This window comes from Onychostoma macrolepis, chromosome 03 (genome assembly GCF_012432095.1).
Source record: "Onychostoma macrolepis isolate SWU-2019 chromosome 03, ASM1243209v1, whole genome shotgun sequence".
Taxonomy (NCBI): Eukaryota; Metazoa; Chordata; class Actinopteri; order Cypriniformes; family Cyprinidae; genus Onychostoma; species Onychostoma macrolepis.
The window spans coordinates 9,068,821-9,086,631 of NC_081157.1; the positions used below are offsets into that span (position 1 = coordinate 9,068,821).

Genomic DNA, 17,811 nt, shown 5'->3' on the forward strand with positions numbered 1-17,811 from the left:
CAAGTAGTTAATTGTGACTTGCATTTTAAACACCGTATTGCCCGTTTTTGTTCTATTTTGACAACAAAAATAATTATTAAACACAGCCACAGCACTGTTTTTCCATCTCTGAGCAACACGACAGTTTTTTGTTCCTGAATTGATCAACCGTTTAAATGATTCGGTTCATTCACAATGACTCACTTATTAACAGTGACTTGCTGCCACCTGCTGGCGGTTTTAATTTCACATTTAAAGTATCTTTTTATTATTTAAATCATTTCAAATATCAGTATTCAACGTTTTATGTTTAATTTATGAAAATATTGTTCATGCATTTGTAATCGCAGGTTAATGCATTCTGCACTAAACAGTGTGTAAACGTCTAAATGCCACTTCAGATGCAGCTTCTGGGTTTCCTTTTGCATTTTTTTGATACTGATTTAATTTGCTTGGTAACAGCCCAAATGTCTTATTATTCTAATTCACTGATTAAATGTGAGATTTTGACTCAAAAGATAATGGACACTTTCAGAAAAAAAAAATGGCTTTATAAAAGGTAACATTTCCCATAAAATGTAAAAATCAATTTAAACTTATTGGAAAAGATTCATTTCTATCACTGCTTTGAACTGACCACACAGAATATAAATATCAAAAACTTTAGGAGTTAGCTGTCCACAGCAGTCTTTAAGATACCAGCACAATAACACACTCCGCAAAATATCGTCTAATTATCGTTATCGGTAAAATCCCAGAAAATATCGAGATATCATTTTTTGTGTCAATAAACACCCCTAATCTGCACCATATTATTAGGCTTTTTGCGTGTCTGGCTTGTTAAAGAAGCTTAACTTCCTCGTTCAGTCTACGACAGAGTTTGTCACTGTAAAGCATGACTGTTTGAATAGTGAAGTGGTATGACAGTAAAAACAGGACATAGCACACTTGTGTTTACTCTAGAACACAACAGCAGATCTCTAGACAGCATTCAAATACCGGACCGCACCTGTAAAGAAAGCCACCGTCGCTGGCTATGGAATCGGTGTCGGAGAGCGTGCCATTATGGATGCTGGACATTTGCAAAAGGGATTTCAGTCTGCCACATGATGTCAAATACATACAATGACGCATAATCGCTGCTTTACACTTCTGATAGAGAAGGTCTCGAATACAAAACAATAGGGTCAAACACTGGCTGTCTTACTAATAAACAAAAAATTAATGCAACTAAAAATTAATAAATGCTTCAGTTCACAACATTGCTTATATGGCCTACAGCTGTTGAGTTTTACCTTTAAAGCCGCTTCATACCCAGTACACCCCATTACAAAATGTTAGACAGGTATATTTACCCTTGTTCCTTCTACATTTTGACGTCTTTATTTGGAAAAAATAGGACTAAGAGATTACAAACTGTATATTTATATTTTTTAAGGATATTAAATGGATTGAGAATGCATAGTAAGGCATCCTGTTTAAATTAAATACAAGAATATAATTTAGAATGGATTAAAATAGTTAATTAATAAATAAATAAATAAATAATTGTATGGTTAGATGAATAAGAAATGAATGACTTTCGTTCCCCCCCCCATTTTAGTTACTATTCTATATATTTTGCAATCTATGTAGAGTGGGCTATACAAGTTATGAAATATAGGTCACATTTTATTTTAAGTCCAATTGTCCCTATTAACAAACCGTTAACTATGACTTGCCTCAATAAACTCATAATTTGCTGCTTATTAATAGTTAGTTGTTAAATTTAGGATTAGGGATGTAGAATATGGTCACGCAGAATGTGCGCGTTATAAGTACTAATAAACAGCCAATAAGTTAATAATAGGCTTGCTAATAAGCAACTAGTTAATAGTAAGAATTGGTCCCTATACTAAAGTGTTACCAAAATATATAATAATTGTACAAATGTATAATATCTTATATACTGTATTATGCAGTGTCACACTATACTACCTATTTTGTCAATGTTACGTGCTTGAATTTTGTTGCACTTTATATTTTTCTGCGAACCATTTTAGTTGGCCATGTTTATGACTGCATGAGACCGGTACGTGTAGAAATGCACATTGCGTGTTTTTCAAGCGCTGCCCTTTACAAGTGTAACACAATAAGTGCGTTCTATTGACATGAACAATGTTGTCAGAATGTATCAGATGATCAGATGATGATGCAACCTGACAGATAAAACTGCGAAACACATGCCCATCACCGATGGCAAAATGTCTGTGAGAAACCAGACTGTGTCAACACAGAGCAAGCCAAACCACAGAACAATCCGGTTCCACCTGAAGAAACGGTGACTTTCGCTAATGCGCATGTGGGGGCCGTGGAGGCAGACGTGGACGGTGGTCGGCGAGCAGGAGGCCCCTGTGCACCACGATCACGACCCATTGTTGGCAAGGAGGAACCAGAGGCTGCGTCTGGAACAGACACACTCGACCGCACCTTCCCGTTCCCAGGTGCCCTGCCACTCTCGCTTTCAGGCAGGACTGGAACGTCGCACGCCAAGAACAGACTCCTGAGACGCAGCGTGTGACACCAGCACAAGCCATCGATCGATCGCGCCGTCAATACAGCAAAGAAGCCACCAATCACACAATCACACACAGACATGCATTGCTAAGAACTTCATTTGACAACTTTAAAGGCGATTTTCTCAATATTTAGATTTTTTTGCACCCTCAGATTCCAGATTTTCAAATAGTTGTATCTCAGCCAAATATTGTCCGATCCTAATAAACCATACATCAATGTATAAATCTCAATTTAAAAAAAATAGACCCTTATGACAGGTTTTGACAGGGTCACAAATCTGATGACACTAAATTAATTCGCACTAAACAGCTGCGCTTAGGGACACAGGGCCCCTGAAGGGCTCTACAGGAAGGGGCCCCTACAAACAAAACTTAATAAATTCATGAAGAGCCCTTCTCACCATTAGTGAAGCATACATACAATGTTTACTCTGAAGTCAAAATCTTAGATTACTCTTATTGACATATATTGTTTGTTAGATAAGAAATAAAGCAAGATTTACTTGAAAAGCTTGATTTGTTACAATAATCCTAACATTTTGCTGCTGTATCATTAAATTAACATTAAGATTTAAGACACAGTTGTGGATTTAGTTGAATGTCTTTGCATTACAGATCAAAACATCTAAACAAGTTGCATTTATTTTAGGGAAATATCACATTTTTCAATTAAAACATTTCACAAAATGAATTTTGCTGGGCTTTAAAAATACGTAGCAAAATACATATTGTTCAAAATGAAGACGTCTGGCTTCCAGAGCATTTTTATAAATAAATGTGATGAACCAGGCTACACCAGCAGTTTAAATCCATAAATAGTGACTTCCACACCAATTGGCTAATAACGAATGGCTAAATAATGACTAATTATAAGTGGCTCTGAAAAGTTCAAGACAAAAGCTCTAGCATAATTGGCTTGCTGATGCCGTTTGGTTTGATATTTTGTATCTAATGCAGTGAAAACCAGACCAAACGTGCGCATGAGACAGTAACGTCCTGCACCCTTCAAAGTGTTCAAGCCCTCAGAATGAGTAATACTCCCTTTAAAGTGGAATTTGCGTTGAATCTGCCAGCTAGAAGTACTTTACACAGATGCATGACATGGGAAGCCTTCAGAGCTTTACTTTCACACATATCCACTTATTCCCATACACCTACTATAAACAAAGTCCCAAAAACCATTTGAGAGCAGGTTAAATATTAGATGTGTGGGTGATGGCACCAGTGTTAAATGAGCTGTTGACTTGGAGACATAAGCCCTGGAATACGTCACATAACTCAGGACCGCAGAAAACAGCGATGGGGTGTGTGTGTGTTTGCTGATATTATCTGAGTAATCTCATTAATGAAGCCATCCATTCCTTCCATTACAGCTCGCATATCAGCACAATAACATGACGCTCTGGAATGCGATCGCACACTATAATTATGAGTCAATCAACCTAGAATACTTCCTGTTCAAATAGAGTATGTATCAAGTTTAAACTGCATCATAACGAATGAGCTTAAGGTTTGGTGAACTTTATGACCCAAGTGATGATAAATGTTGCCTAATACCAAACCTATTAATAGGACTAAAAAATTTTTTCATACAAACCTGATTCTGAGGTGTTGTTTTATTCAGGTTTTTTTCAGTTTCCTCTTTGAATGATCAGTCCTTTCTGTGTCCGTTAAGTTTGGCTGGTTATTAGGGCTGTCAAAAAAATTTGAATTTCAAATATTTGTCGAATTTAAATAAAAAGCCGCATTCGAATGCAAAAACGTTGCATTCAAATTTTAGGTGTGCATCAGACAGCCTTATCAGTGGCACACAAGATGCGATGACGATGTGTCGTTGCATTTTAATGTTTTTTTTTTTTAGCCTATCCAGTTGAACCCACTGGATGCGGTGCTATGTTGTTCATTCAAAATATTGCGGAAAAAGAGAACATCAATGCTGATGAGATGATGTTGTTTACATCAAAACTGACGACATATTTATCGCATTTTCTAGAGGGACATCTATCAATGTTGCACTCGCGTCTCGCACAAGAGAGCCGCACATTTAGAAAGCCATGTAAAATTAATGTAAGTTCAACTTTTAAAAAACGTGTTTCGAGACTTGGCGGTTTTTCCCAAATCCTACTGCATCTCATGTTTTTAAATGAAGAAAGTACTTAGTGATTGGTTTTCGGTCCTTTGTGTTAAACTATACATACATGCATGATGCTGTTTTGTTTCTAATTGTTTAAGCAACTTAATTAATTATATATGGTTTATAAACATTATTTTAAACATTATGCACTTTTTTCAAAGATAGTCGTGTTATTTTATTGCTTTGAAGAAACGGTCATTAGTAATATTTTGCTCGATGCGCCCTTTTGTGACCTCAGGAGAGAAGCCAAAAGCTTTTCCCCCTAACTAAAATTATGCCTTTTAAATTTCGAATATGATTCTAATATTGATATTTAAGAATTTAGTTGTTCAGCCATTTTGACAGCCCTACTGGTTATAGTCTTAACATTAGACTTTGTGGACGCTCTTTCTGCAGAAAGTTCTAGAGCTGAGAAAGTTGATTCATGCGATCAAGTCTCGGTCAAACCGGTTAATGTCCTGTCAGTCATCTCTGTGATGGACTGTTCTCATGGAGACATTTCTGTGTTGTTGTTTTGAGCCGTGTTCATTTTTAACAACGCATGTTTGGTTAAGCATTGCAGAGGTTTCATAAGCTAGAGATGATAATGGAAAGCACCAGGCCGTTGGTCTGGGAACTGTGTCGGAACAAGAACAAAAGATGACTTCACAAACCAAGAATCTGGAGAATGTGAACGAGACACACTCATTTAGTGAGCATTAATGCACACCTACTGTAGATCCAAGACACCTGCAAGGAGCGGTGGACTGAAAACCAGTGTGGCGTCAGCCGGGAAAAACCCTCACCGCCCACACCCACAATGCACTGCACAAGACAACAGCTCACTCTGCCTCATATTGATGCCCAGCTGTAGGGACAATAGATGATAAACCCTAAACAGCGGGGCAGTCTCCGCTGAGGCACTACATCTCACAGTGTTTCTGCTGTGGCTCTATACAGAAAATAAAGAGATTTGTGGGTTACACCGAGAATTTCCTTTGCAATCAATCATAAAACAATTAAATGTAATATCTAATAACACACTACAGTTAAAATTATCATCAAGTGCTTTACACGTGCTTCAGTATGTTAGTCAACACATCAAAAACAATTTACTTATGTAAATCATGACAAAATATATCATTTAAAGTCAAAATTTTAATTTGACCATTACAAATAGCACTTTTAAAAGTGTGTTAAGAAACATTCATGAAACTACTCTCTCTTTAGGTACACTTAAGTGGAATTTATTTCATTAATATTAGGTACTTTTTTGATGCACTATTACACCAGAAAAAAGGTCCCTGGACCACAAAACCAGTCTTAACTGTAAATTTTTCAAAATTGAGATTTATACATCAATGGAAAACTTATCTATTCAGCTTTCAGATGATGTATGGTTTGTTAGGATCGGACAATATTTGACTGAGATACAACTATTTGAAAATCTGGAATCTGAGGGTGCAAAAAAATCTAAATATTGAGAAAATCGCCTTTAAAGTTGTCCAAATGTATTCTTAGCAATGCATATTACTAATCAAAAGTAATTTTGTGGTCCAGGGTCACATATGTGCACTTTAGGTAGTAATATGTACTCTTAAAATACTAATATGCATCTTTTAGGAGTAAGTAAGGTACAGAAGTATACCTTTTAGTGACAACTTTTGTACCTTGTTTTCGGAGTGTGTTCATGTGCACATTTAGTACAATTAACAGCATTTCTTTTTCACAATGGCAGATTCGAAATCCTAAAATATTCACTATATATGGCTTAAATGACCTATATGCTAGATGTCAGATTTACTAAATCAAATGTTTCTGTGTCTGCGTATAGAGCTGGTATCAAGCTTGTCTACTAGTGAACTACTCACTTATGTTGCTTCAAAAAAAGTCTATACTTTTTCAGCAGACTGAACACTGAAACTACTGATGCTTCTGAAGCGAGAGATGGGCGGTAAGACGTACGTGATATACTGCTCATATACGAATGTGGTTTACAAGTAACATGATTTATAAAATTGAACACTCCAGCAGGAAACTGTAAAATGATAATTATATTGTATAAAATTCCTTTGATTAGAATTTGCTTTGATTTGGATGTATAGCGACCCAGCGCTTGCGGCCAGTCCGACTGTAGTCTGTTACTGCGGGCTCTGAAACGAAACGGATCTGAGACTGAGCACTCATTAACCGCTGCTCATCCGTGTCAACAGGACGGAAAGACCCGCTCGGCGGTGGCATGACTGTGTCTTACTTCTTTTTTCGCAAGTGTTTTTGTTGACACCTGTGTGGACAGAGGGCTCGAGAGAGACAATGGGCCAAGTGTTGATGCTCCGACAGAGAACCACATGGGGTAGAAGCGCTCTGACAGAACAGGGAAACGAGTGCGCAGGCGGCCGGTGTGGTGAGCCCACAATGGGATCCAGAGCCCCGTCTTCCACCTTTATTGTGTGTGTCGGTTCACCACAAGCCCGGTTTTCCTTCCCTGAGACTGACAGCTCAGACAATCACAGTCATTGTGCTGTTTCCGAACACCCTCCGGGCACCAGAGCTGCGTACACCGTACTGCAGCGTCGTAGCCATCATTGCAGAAGAGAGTGGGACAGAAATGTTACTTTTTTGTAATTTTTTTTAAATTGAAAAAATAAAAGTTTTATTTTTCTCTTATTTCTTACTTTTACTTGGCTAAGACTCAAACACACTGCTGGACAATAACCAATAATTTGTATTCTATAATATTTTTCTAATGATATTTTTATGATTTGTTTATATATTACAAATACTTTTTTCCCATTTTCATCACAGAACAAGGCAGAATATATTTACTACCAGGAGATGACTTGAAAAATCACACATAAACCATATATTGTTTAATATCTTACAGGTTTGGAACAACATGAGGGCGAGTAATTAATGACAGAATTTTCATTTTTGGGTGAACTATCCCTTTAAAGACCTTCGTTCATCTTCAGAACACAAATTATGGTATTTCTGATGGAATCTGAGAGCTCTCTGACCCTCCATAGACAGCAATGTAACTACCACGATCAACACACAGAAACATAGGAAGGACATCGTTAAAATAATCCATGTGACATCATCAGCTACGAGAATACTTTTTGAGCGCAAAGACAATAAAAATAATGACTTTATTCAACAATTTGTCTCCTCCGCGTCACCCTGGCGCCATTTTGGGGAGTATCCACTGAACACAAGACGAATTGTTGAATAAAGTTCTTTTTTGTTTTCTTTGCATGCAAAAAGTATTCTCATAACTTCGTAAAATTACGGTTGAACCCCTGATGTCACATGGATTATTTTTCCGATATCTTTGCTACATTTCTGAGCCTTGATCGTGGTAATATCATTGCTGTCTATGGAGGGTCAGAGAGCTCTCGGATTTCATCAAAAATATCTTAATTTGTGTTCTGAAGATGAACGAAGGTCTTACAGGTTTGGAACGACATGAGAGTGAGTAATTAATGACAGAATTTACATTTTTGGGTGAACAATCCCTTTAACGTTTCATCAGTCCAAACGTTTCTGCATTTTATTCAGCTAAACAACTGGATGCTTTTGTCCATATTAGGAATTTCCTATCACATCAGAAGTTGTTACTTCTACGAGTCAGTTATGGACTTTCTGTGCAAGAGCGCCCTCTGGCTTTGAGTATGAATGAAACACACACTGTCTGACAGTGTTGAGTGCTCCGTGATGTTCATAATACGAATTAAATATCATGTTATGCACAGACTATCCTGTCTCTTTGAATTTAAATCTAGATTTATTCACACTGGCACTTGAAAACCTCAAAGTGAACACATTTGCCCGAAAAAAGTACCCCACGTAATCTACGCCCATGTCACACTGTACACTGTGCAGAGTTGGGGAAAGTTACTTTTAAAAGTTATGCATTACTCCACAAAAAAGTAACTAATTGCATTACTTAGTTACTTTTTATGGAAAGTAATATTTTTGGCGACTGTAAAGGCCCATTCACACCAAGAGTGAAATTAATAAGCCACAGGCTGAAGATAATTCCCAATTTCTCTCAACACAGGGACAGGAAAGGTGTCAGTGAATAAATAGGAAAGCAAAGTAACTTGCGTTACTTATTTGAAAAAGCAACTAAGCAACAAATTTTCTTTTTAATTTAAAAGTAATGCATTACTTTACTAGTTACTTGAAAAAAGTAATCGGATTACGTAACTTGTAATGCGTTATCCCCAACGCTGGCAGTACGCAAACAGGACTGTGTGCGCATCTAATAGACTGAAAACCATTGGCTTCTCCTGCAAATGCTTGCGTCGCGAGGCAGATTCTTGATTTATCGCTCATTGTTGTGTGTGCGTCTGCGGAGCCGCCACATGCCCGCGGACCACTGCGCAGTCATGTCCTCACCCGCAGCAGCCTATCATTACAGCCGTCACGCAGCAATCCCACAAGCCCCGACAGAGACCAACACACACCTGGAGGCCCAAACATCCTGTTCCCAGCGCGGCCGCCCGCCGCACACAAACATGGCAACCCATTCACAGGCGGTTATTCAAGACCTCTCTCTCCTGGCAAACCGCAAATGTTTTTCTGCTTTTGCATTTGTGCTCATTGTTGCTGTGCTTCATGTCTGTGCAGTGCCACGGTTGGAGGGCTCTAGGTGCCAGCTACCACAGGTGCTGCTCCCGTGGGCTAGAGCGAGCGAGAGAGAGAGAGCGAGCAAGCGAATATTGACACTGCCTTGTGTAAACATTTAACGCCTAAAGACTTCAGAACACAATCTGAATCTTCCTGTATTATTCACTGCGGATGACAGATTTACAGCTTTTCATCTTTAAGAAAACATGCTTGTTGTGGGTGTCTCATGACTACACCCAGCCTTACTGCACATCCATTTAAGACTGTGAATGCTTGAGATTCCTTGTCTTGGGAATGGAAACGGCACGCTGTAGTCAGGCAGCCAAACGCATGTGGACATCCCTGCTAATCGATGGCTGATCTGGTCATTTCTAATCTGATCTGGAATATCTTAATGCAAGAATCGTGTGTTTCAGCTGTTTCTGCTGGGCCATTTCTATTCCAGCACAACAGTCCGATATGTTGTCAAACCTTCACTTATCCCGACATGAGTGGTTGTCAAGAAAGCATATTCTGCAATGCTCAAAAGCACCAAAAAACACCAAAAGTATCCAGAAATCATAAAAGCCTCACAACCATTTTTTTGTTCTGCTATTGGAAATTGAAAGTCAACGTCATAATGAATTGTTCTCAAATACACACTGAGAAAAAAACAAACAAAAAAACTTTGAAACAATTTTCACTTGTTAGTAAATTTCAAGTAACACGTTGAATTAAACATAAAATCTCTAAGTAGAAAGAATGAAATAGTATTTTCTTTTAAAATGTACTCCAGAAATCTTTGTTTTACTTATAATAAAAATAAAAAAAGTGTATATATGTACATACACACATACATACGTGTATATATATATCTATATATATATATATACATACATACATATACACACACACACACACATATATACAAACATACACATACACACACACATCTGCTTGTTAAATTTACTTAATTTAAATGAATTAAAGCAACACATTGTTTAAGATTTTTCTTTTACTTAATTTAATTGTGTCCAATCTACTTAAATACATCGAACTGAAGTTTACTTAACCTAAAATCATTTTTGTAGAATTAACTGAAACTGGACAGATGATTTTTAATTCCTAGCATGCTTTGTGTAGGACTGGATCAGGAAAAGTGATGTTGAAATTAAGTGTTATTTTATGTTTTTGGAAAAAGACAAAGGCCTGTTTGTGTATAATGTTCAGTTATGTTGGATATTTCAAAGAGTTTCTGTTTTGTTTCTGTGGTGAAGAGTAGAGCCGTGGTTAGGCTGTGGTGATAATGTGCATCACTTAATGACAATAGCCGTGCTAACATTAGTAAAAAGGCAAAGTGAAGTTTTGAGAATTTTCGTTTTGAGTGAACGTCTTCCTGTGGATCTCTGTCAAAGCTTCTCCACGTACTCCAGTATCCAGAGCTTTGCAGGGCCTTTTTCCAGCCGAGAGCCAACATTTAAACAGAGCAAGTACGGTGCGCAATCCCACCCTGCTGCGTTCAGCACCATAACACACTTTAACAAGCAAACCTGCCTTTGATGCATGTGTGCTAACTGCTTCACCTGACCTCAGTGTTTAAAACCACCCACCAAATCCTGAACAATGTGTGTGTTGATGCAGAACTTCATCCACGTGGATTCTGGGACACAGGGCTCCTGCCATCACGGCTTGGATAAAGTGTAGCGGGTCTCACACGTATCAGCTGTCATATGAAGCAGTGATGTGTCTAACACAGAGGAAGCATCAGCAGCTGTGGAGCAGGAGTGATAGCTGCAGTTTGAAATCAGTGCCGTTGAGTGTGTCATCAGTGACGTGCTGTTCTCTAACACACACTCAGCTGCGTCACACACATGCTCTAGTCAATCACTTTTCTCCAGTTTGCTATCAGTTCCAGTGAAACAACAAATCAAAATGCTAAGAGAGGTGCAGTGCAGTGCTGATTTATTCATAGTTATCCTGGGATGGATTAGATCACAGACTCTCTCTGTATTTAAATCAGAACAACTTTACTTCTAGATCAAATTCGGTAACACTTTAATTTAAGGTATCTTAACTAGTTGCTTATTAGCAAGCATATTAGCCATTTACTAGTAGTAATTAAGCACATATTAATGCTTTATTCTACATCCCTAATCCTACCCAATACCTAAACTTAACAACTACCGCACTAACTATTAATAAGCAGCATATTAGGAATTTATTGAGGTGGAAAGTCGTAGTTAACAGTGAATAAGTGTTCCCTATTCTAAAATGTGACCCCGAATTCTTCTACTGCTGGTCCAGTTATTCATCCACAGACTTTTGTGCACCTGAATTGGTCACAAAAATAACAGCTCCCTCGAATCAGTGAAATGAGAACATACTTTCATGTCGAGAAATAGCTGATTTAGAATTTAGTCTATTACAGAACTGATCTTTGGATCAAAACATCATCCTATTGTAACACATCCAAGTGAAAAAGCTTCTATAATGATATTGTTAAATATTATGAGGGCACATGAATTAAAACAAAATAATAATCCAGTGCTAAGATTATTTATTATAAACTGCACTATTCCGTGGAAAAAGCAAGAATTGCCCATTTTGACTTATGTTAACTTTTAACTCGTGATTCTATGCATGCGTTTTTAATACATTATCTAAAAGCCAAAAAGAAGTACAATGATAAAGCAGCATCATTTTGCTGTCTACTGTCTGAAACAGCCTTCAGGTGTGAAATGTTGCTTAGGTAGGCACCTCCTATCTGGAACTAATATCAGTTTTTATGCATCCACCCCGCACTTGGGGATTTTTTGTGACAGGTAAGGAGAAATTCGAAGCCTTGAGGGCAGAAGCGCTCTCGATGTACAATGGCCTGGCTGTTTTTGTCTTTCCCATACTGTACGGCAGGAATGAGTACAGTAATCCGCGCAGGGACATACCGCGGTCAAGGCGTCTGACTGTTATGAGAGGAATGCCGAGCTGAGGGATCAGAGGAGCGCTGGGATGCGGAGGGGGTTAGGCATGATCAAACATGGCACACAGGTACGCCAGCGCTTCTCAGATAAAAGCAGCCCTGTCTTCCCACATAATCCCTGCACATTTACTCAGAGTGTCTCCATTAAAAGCTTTCCATCATGACACACCTCCCTCCACATAAAGCTACGAGACACATCTGTGTGTGAACAAGACACCCGATCTGCTAACGAGAGACCGAGACACAATGACGTGGACGCCATCAGCAAGAAAGACACACAACTGAGGTTTAGAGACAATTTTAGTCTGCCTCTCATAACACACCACTGCAACAAGTCTACACGATCTGCTGAAGAAATGAGGAAGTGAAACGGAGACAGAGGCCACAGGTCAGACTGGTTCAATGTAGCGGCGTGTCTTTCAGAGAAGACGTGTGTGCCAGGACAGATGACAGGCATTTACACATACCTGTCTGTCACAAACTCAGTCACCCAGATTCAGCAGGTTTTATTTTTGGCTATCATAACAAATGACTGTCATAATTTAACAGGTTCTATGCATGGAAAGATATGAGCAGCTTTAAGCAGTAACCCTCTCAGTGTATCTCACAAACATATGTAGTCTCCTATGATTTGAATTAACCTCATGAGCCATTTGCTAATGCTAATTCCTGCCTTTTGTCACTAAGAAATGCTATTTAAGATAAAAGTTGTTGTTTTTTTACTTTAGGGACTAAACTCTAAATAGTCTATGATATGTACTTGTACAGATAGATAGATAGATAGATGGGTGTTTCACCCATTCCTTGCTCTCAAATCGTCCATCACCCTCCCTCGATACACAGAGCTATCATAAAGTACAAGTAACTAACATGACCTTCCGTTAAACAGGAACAAAAACATAATTTGCTTTCATGAACAAAGTTTGTCTGAGCGGACACCAGCAGTAAGAGTGAGAAAGCTTCTTGACGTATTCATATTGTGCTATCATTTCCTAGTAAAGTTCTTATCTAGTCCTTGTTCCCTTATAGCAGGTTCCTCAAAGGTTTAGCTCAAACCCTGATCAAACTCCCCTACCTGTATTTTTGTAATAACTCCAAAGAGCTTGACTGGCTTGCTCAGGTGTGTTTGGTTAGGACTGGAGCTAAACTCTGCAGGGCCAGATTTGAGAAACCCTGCCTTGCTCTCAAGGCCAGGTCATTACGCTGTCCATGGTGCTTAGCCGAAGGGTCATATTCCACGAAGATTGAAGGCTGTCCATTTAACAGGCCTCAAAATGGTCGTAAAAGCAAAATACGTACTCCGTGTTAAATCCGTCAACTTCTTCCCTCCCTTTTTTCTCCCAAAGAATACATAAATATACACATTTCAAGTGGTGACAGATCAGAATTTCAGCAGGCAGCAAATATTTCCCCCTCCCAACTATATGGCACATTAGTTCTGCATATTTAAGCAAAAAAACACATTCAGCCCCTTCACATATTTAACACATCTTTAAGCAGAGATCTGAAGAGGAAGTGACCTTTGACCCTTGAGGTGGGCTACTGTACTCACCCCATAACATGAGCCCGAGCTTGAAACTCACACAGGGGCCCTCGGAGGATAACAGCCACCTTCGGAGACCGGACATGGGAAAGTTCCAGCCTATTAAGCCAGGAGTCCCACGGAGAGACTCATTTGGGGCTGGGAGAATGAGAACGCAGCACGGGAGAGGGCCAGTGAAATGGATCCGTCCAGACCGCTAATGCTAGAGGTGGGCAAAAGCAGCTAACCGGGTGCGAGGACACATGGTTTGAATTTGGTCCCGTGTCGTAACAGGAGGAGAGAGCCGACTGGCAGCAGGAACCCTCCGACGCTCGTTTCCTACTTCTGGAGAAAGACGATCCTTCCCTGCAAAGCCTACTGTAGAGTTTCCCTATCCCTCCCCATCTCCTGAGTCCGCCGCTCAAGATTATATCCAATCGGCTCGTCGTCAGGCTGAAACAGAGCGGCCTTTGAGTGTCTGAAGAGGGACCGAGCGAAGACATTCGGCCTCCATCACGCAGCCCCGGCCGTCAGCTCAGGTGACAAGCACATCAGGGCTTTTCCTTTCTTCAGGAAGCGCGACGCGAAGTCAGGGTGGACCCACTGTGGCAAGGGCAGAAACAGAAGGGATACATTACTAACCCCTTTAGAAATTGAATCTGGCAGAGTCATATACGTTTGGGTAAATGACAGATCTGTTGTGGAGAGATGGTCAAAAGTCTCAATAGACATTTAGTGAAATATTCCAAATTCCAGCTTCAGTGCTGCAGCCATTGAAGCTGGTAGCCCAAGACAGTGGTTTCCAAAGCACTTTTTGCATGTCTCCTTGATCAAACACACCTGATTCAAGTCATCAGCTCATTAGTACAGACTCCAAGACCTGAAATGGATGGGTCAGATAAGGGAGACATACAAAATGCATACTACTGGGGAGGGGTCCTCCAGGAATAGGGTTGGGAAACACTGACCTGCAGAGATGGAGCAGTTCTTTTTAGTGTTGTCAAAAGTAATGACTTTGGTACTGAAATTTAAAAAATGTGGTGATTCCCAGCACTTCCCGTGCGGTTGGGCAGATTCTTAAACACCTCTGATTGGCCATTGTGTTCACGCACTCAACAGATATGTCTGTGGTTGGCTACAATGATCATTGCTTCACGCTCTTCACAGAGCGCTCACATGGGAGAGTTTGAAAGCCGCACCTATCAGAGGATCCATCTAGAAGCAGATATATTAGGGATTCACTGACGGATCCGCTGATAGATGCGGCTTTCAAACACCACTGTCCTGCAGAGTTTAGCCCTATCCCTAATCAAACACACCTGCCTCTAATTTTCTAGGGAGGACTTGGGTTAGATTTATCAGGTGTGTTTGATGAAGCTAAATCCTGCTGGACAGCAGCCCTATAGGACTGGACTTGCCCATCTCTGGTGAAGCAGTTAGTGCAGCTCCAACCCTAATCCCACTCAACTGAGCTTTGCGCAGACGTAAACAAGCAATATGGCGAAAGCAGCGAGTAAAAAAACCCGTTTTCAAAATTATGCGTTTTCAGTACCCAAAACGCTGTTGTCGTGTAAACGAACATGCAAAACGTATACAAAGTTTACCGTTTTTGGCTGAAAACGTTGTTGTGTAAATGGCCCCTCAAACGTTTTGTTTTCCACAAAAATATTCTTGTGTTACTAAGACTTTATCAGTATTAAGATCAGGGCTCGCAAAATCGCTAGCCAGATGTCCCGGGGCGATTGTGTTTTCCAGTCGGGCTACCAAAATGTATCACCGCCTGCCCGACGCCTACCTTAAATACAGATCTCCCGCGGGTCCTTAAAAACTCTGAAAGTGAGTTGTATCAAAATTAAGGCCATAAAAAGTTTTAAATACGTTAAATGGTATAAGAAATGTCTTAATTATAATTTCAAGAGGTCTTACAGTTGGGGACGGAAAGACAAGAGTCGCGATACGGCAGGATTAAACTTCAAAAGGCAATGATGTCATTGAATAAATAATGAGCGCTGCACCTTTCAAGTCAAAACGCGGCGCGGATGTCTTTATGTGAATGTATCTGAAGAAAACTGACTGTCCTCAGAAACGTGTCGTTGGCATTTTACTTTCATTTTACCTATAATTCCTGATAAAGCAGCATTTATGAGCGCAGAGCTGCTTTGTGTACAGCGTTTCCGGGGAAAGCGCAATATTTCAAAGCTCCTAAAGCGCCACCTTGTGGCAGAGAATGAATTTGCATTTCCAATAAGCTTTTCTTGCTGTTTATGGTCAGATCAATGCAAATATTAACTCATGTTTTTACGCAGCAGAAAGAAGTTGATGTGCCTTCTAAAAATCTAAACAATTAAGACAGTAATACTTATACGTTTTGAATTAACAATTTGTATGCTTGATTGATCCATTTTCATAAAAACAGTCTATAGCCTGAAATGCTGTTGTATAAGATTTTTGTTTTTGTGAAAACCTGTATCTGAACTGTAAATCATGTAATTTTATGGCTCAAAACTGTGTTACCATAGACATTGTCCAACCCCGCTCATTCTGTGTTCATTTTACTTGTGCAGCTCTTAAAATGGGTCATAAATTGCCTTAAATATATTTTTAAAAATTCTGCAGATACCCTGTAAATAGTGAAATAAAATTCCTTCCTTCAAATTTGCTGATATGTGTGTATTGAAAATATTTTTGATTGACATTTAAACTCCTATCTGATTTTCTATATTTAAAAATAAATAAATAAATAATAAAATAAAATAGTAATTTTTAATTCGGGCTAGTTAAATTAATTTTTGGGCTACCAAAATCTACCTGCCTGAAGGGCTACCAGGGATTTTGAAATTTTGCAAGCCCTGAAGATTATAGGAAATATCAAAGACTTTTTACTCCTGAAGCCATGTTAGTTTTAAGTCTTGCAGGAGAAAGGAGGAGGAGCTTTCAGAAAATTGGCAGCAAGGTGAGGTGGTCATTGAGTTAAAATGAAGCATTACCACAGTGGGAGGAGGGCGGGTGGCTGAGGAATGTACTAGTTAAATTCACACACACACCATACAGTACAGTAGAGAGCTAAACACTGATCAACTGTTAGGAACATACACACATGAACACATCTAAGTACTTCTGCAAACCATCAGTGCCAAGTCAAATCCGTTCCTGGCCTGATCCTAAACCGGGCTGAACTGGATCCTGGCACCGCAGAATCTTCACCCTTGTCTCAGTTACACTGTCTCTTTGCTTTGCATGTTGAACAAGATGCAGCACGCTCATTCTGAGCTTATGAAGCGGTGGAGAGATTAACTTTATTTTGAATTCCTTCCTCTTAATATAGCAATTACCCCCCTCGCCCCACCTCACCGCAGCACCGGGCCTGTTCCCAACATTGAGAGTATTTGTTGTGTACACAGAAAGCATTTCATGCTACTCTCCAAAAATCCTAAACTGCAGAGCAGCACGGCTCTACTCATTTCTGACGACTGCTGCACAAAACGCAAGTCATCTCCAAAGTACAGCGTAAGAATGTGCTCTAGTCCAGTTCTCAAGGAATAAATCATTGTGTGTCTCTTTTTAAGTTCTTCTTCCTCGTTGTGATTAATTTCTACTGAAGTGTGGATCTAGATCAAATCAGCACAGCTCTGGTTTGACCTTTAAATCGTAATGTGAGAGATCACTTGATAGAAACTCCACTTACGGAAAGAAATGTCTATTTGTTGTATTTCTCAAAATATCTCAACGTCATGAGTGGGAGTCAGGGCTGGAGTGGAGCCCATTTCGAGCGCAGGAGTTTAATGCCCAAGGACAGCTCCTGTTACACCCTCTATCCCACCGCTTCCCATTTTCTAAGCGGTAGAAGAATTTGGATAAATGAAAATTATCCTGTTATATAAGAACCTAAATAACAAATAATTCTGCAGTCAATCATATGAACAGGATGCACTGCACAAATGAAAATGACTGTAAATATAAATTAAAAGTCAAATTCAAATGACTGAGAGCATAATATATGTTGTGGCACCCAAGTGGTGGGAGTTTGGGTGTAAGAGCACCAACTGATACT

General features: G+C 39.4%; 1 long non-coding RNA gene across 1 annotated transcript in view; it reads right to left on the minus strand.

Annotated features, from left to right (window-relative positions):
- LOC131537612 (uncharacterized) overlaps positions 1-17,811 on the minus strand; it is a 60,012-nt gene that overhangs the window by 22,349 nt on the left and 19,852 nt on the right. The window contains exon 2 of the long non-coding RNA XR_009270324.1: positions 13,791-14,363. This is a non-coding gene — a long non-coding RNA (uncharacterized LOC131537612). The remainder of the gene's footprint in view (positions 1-13,790; positions 14,364-17,811) is intronic.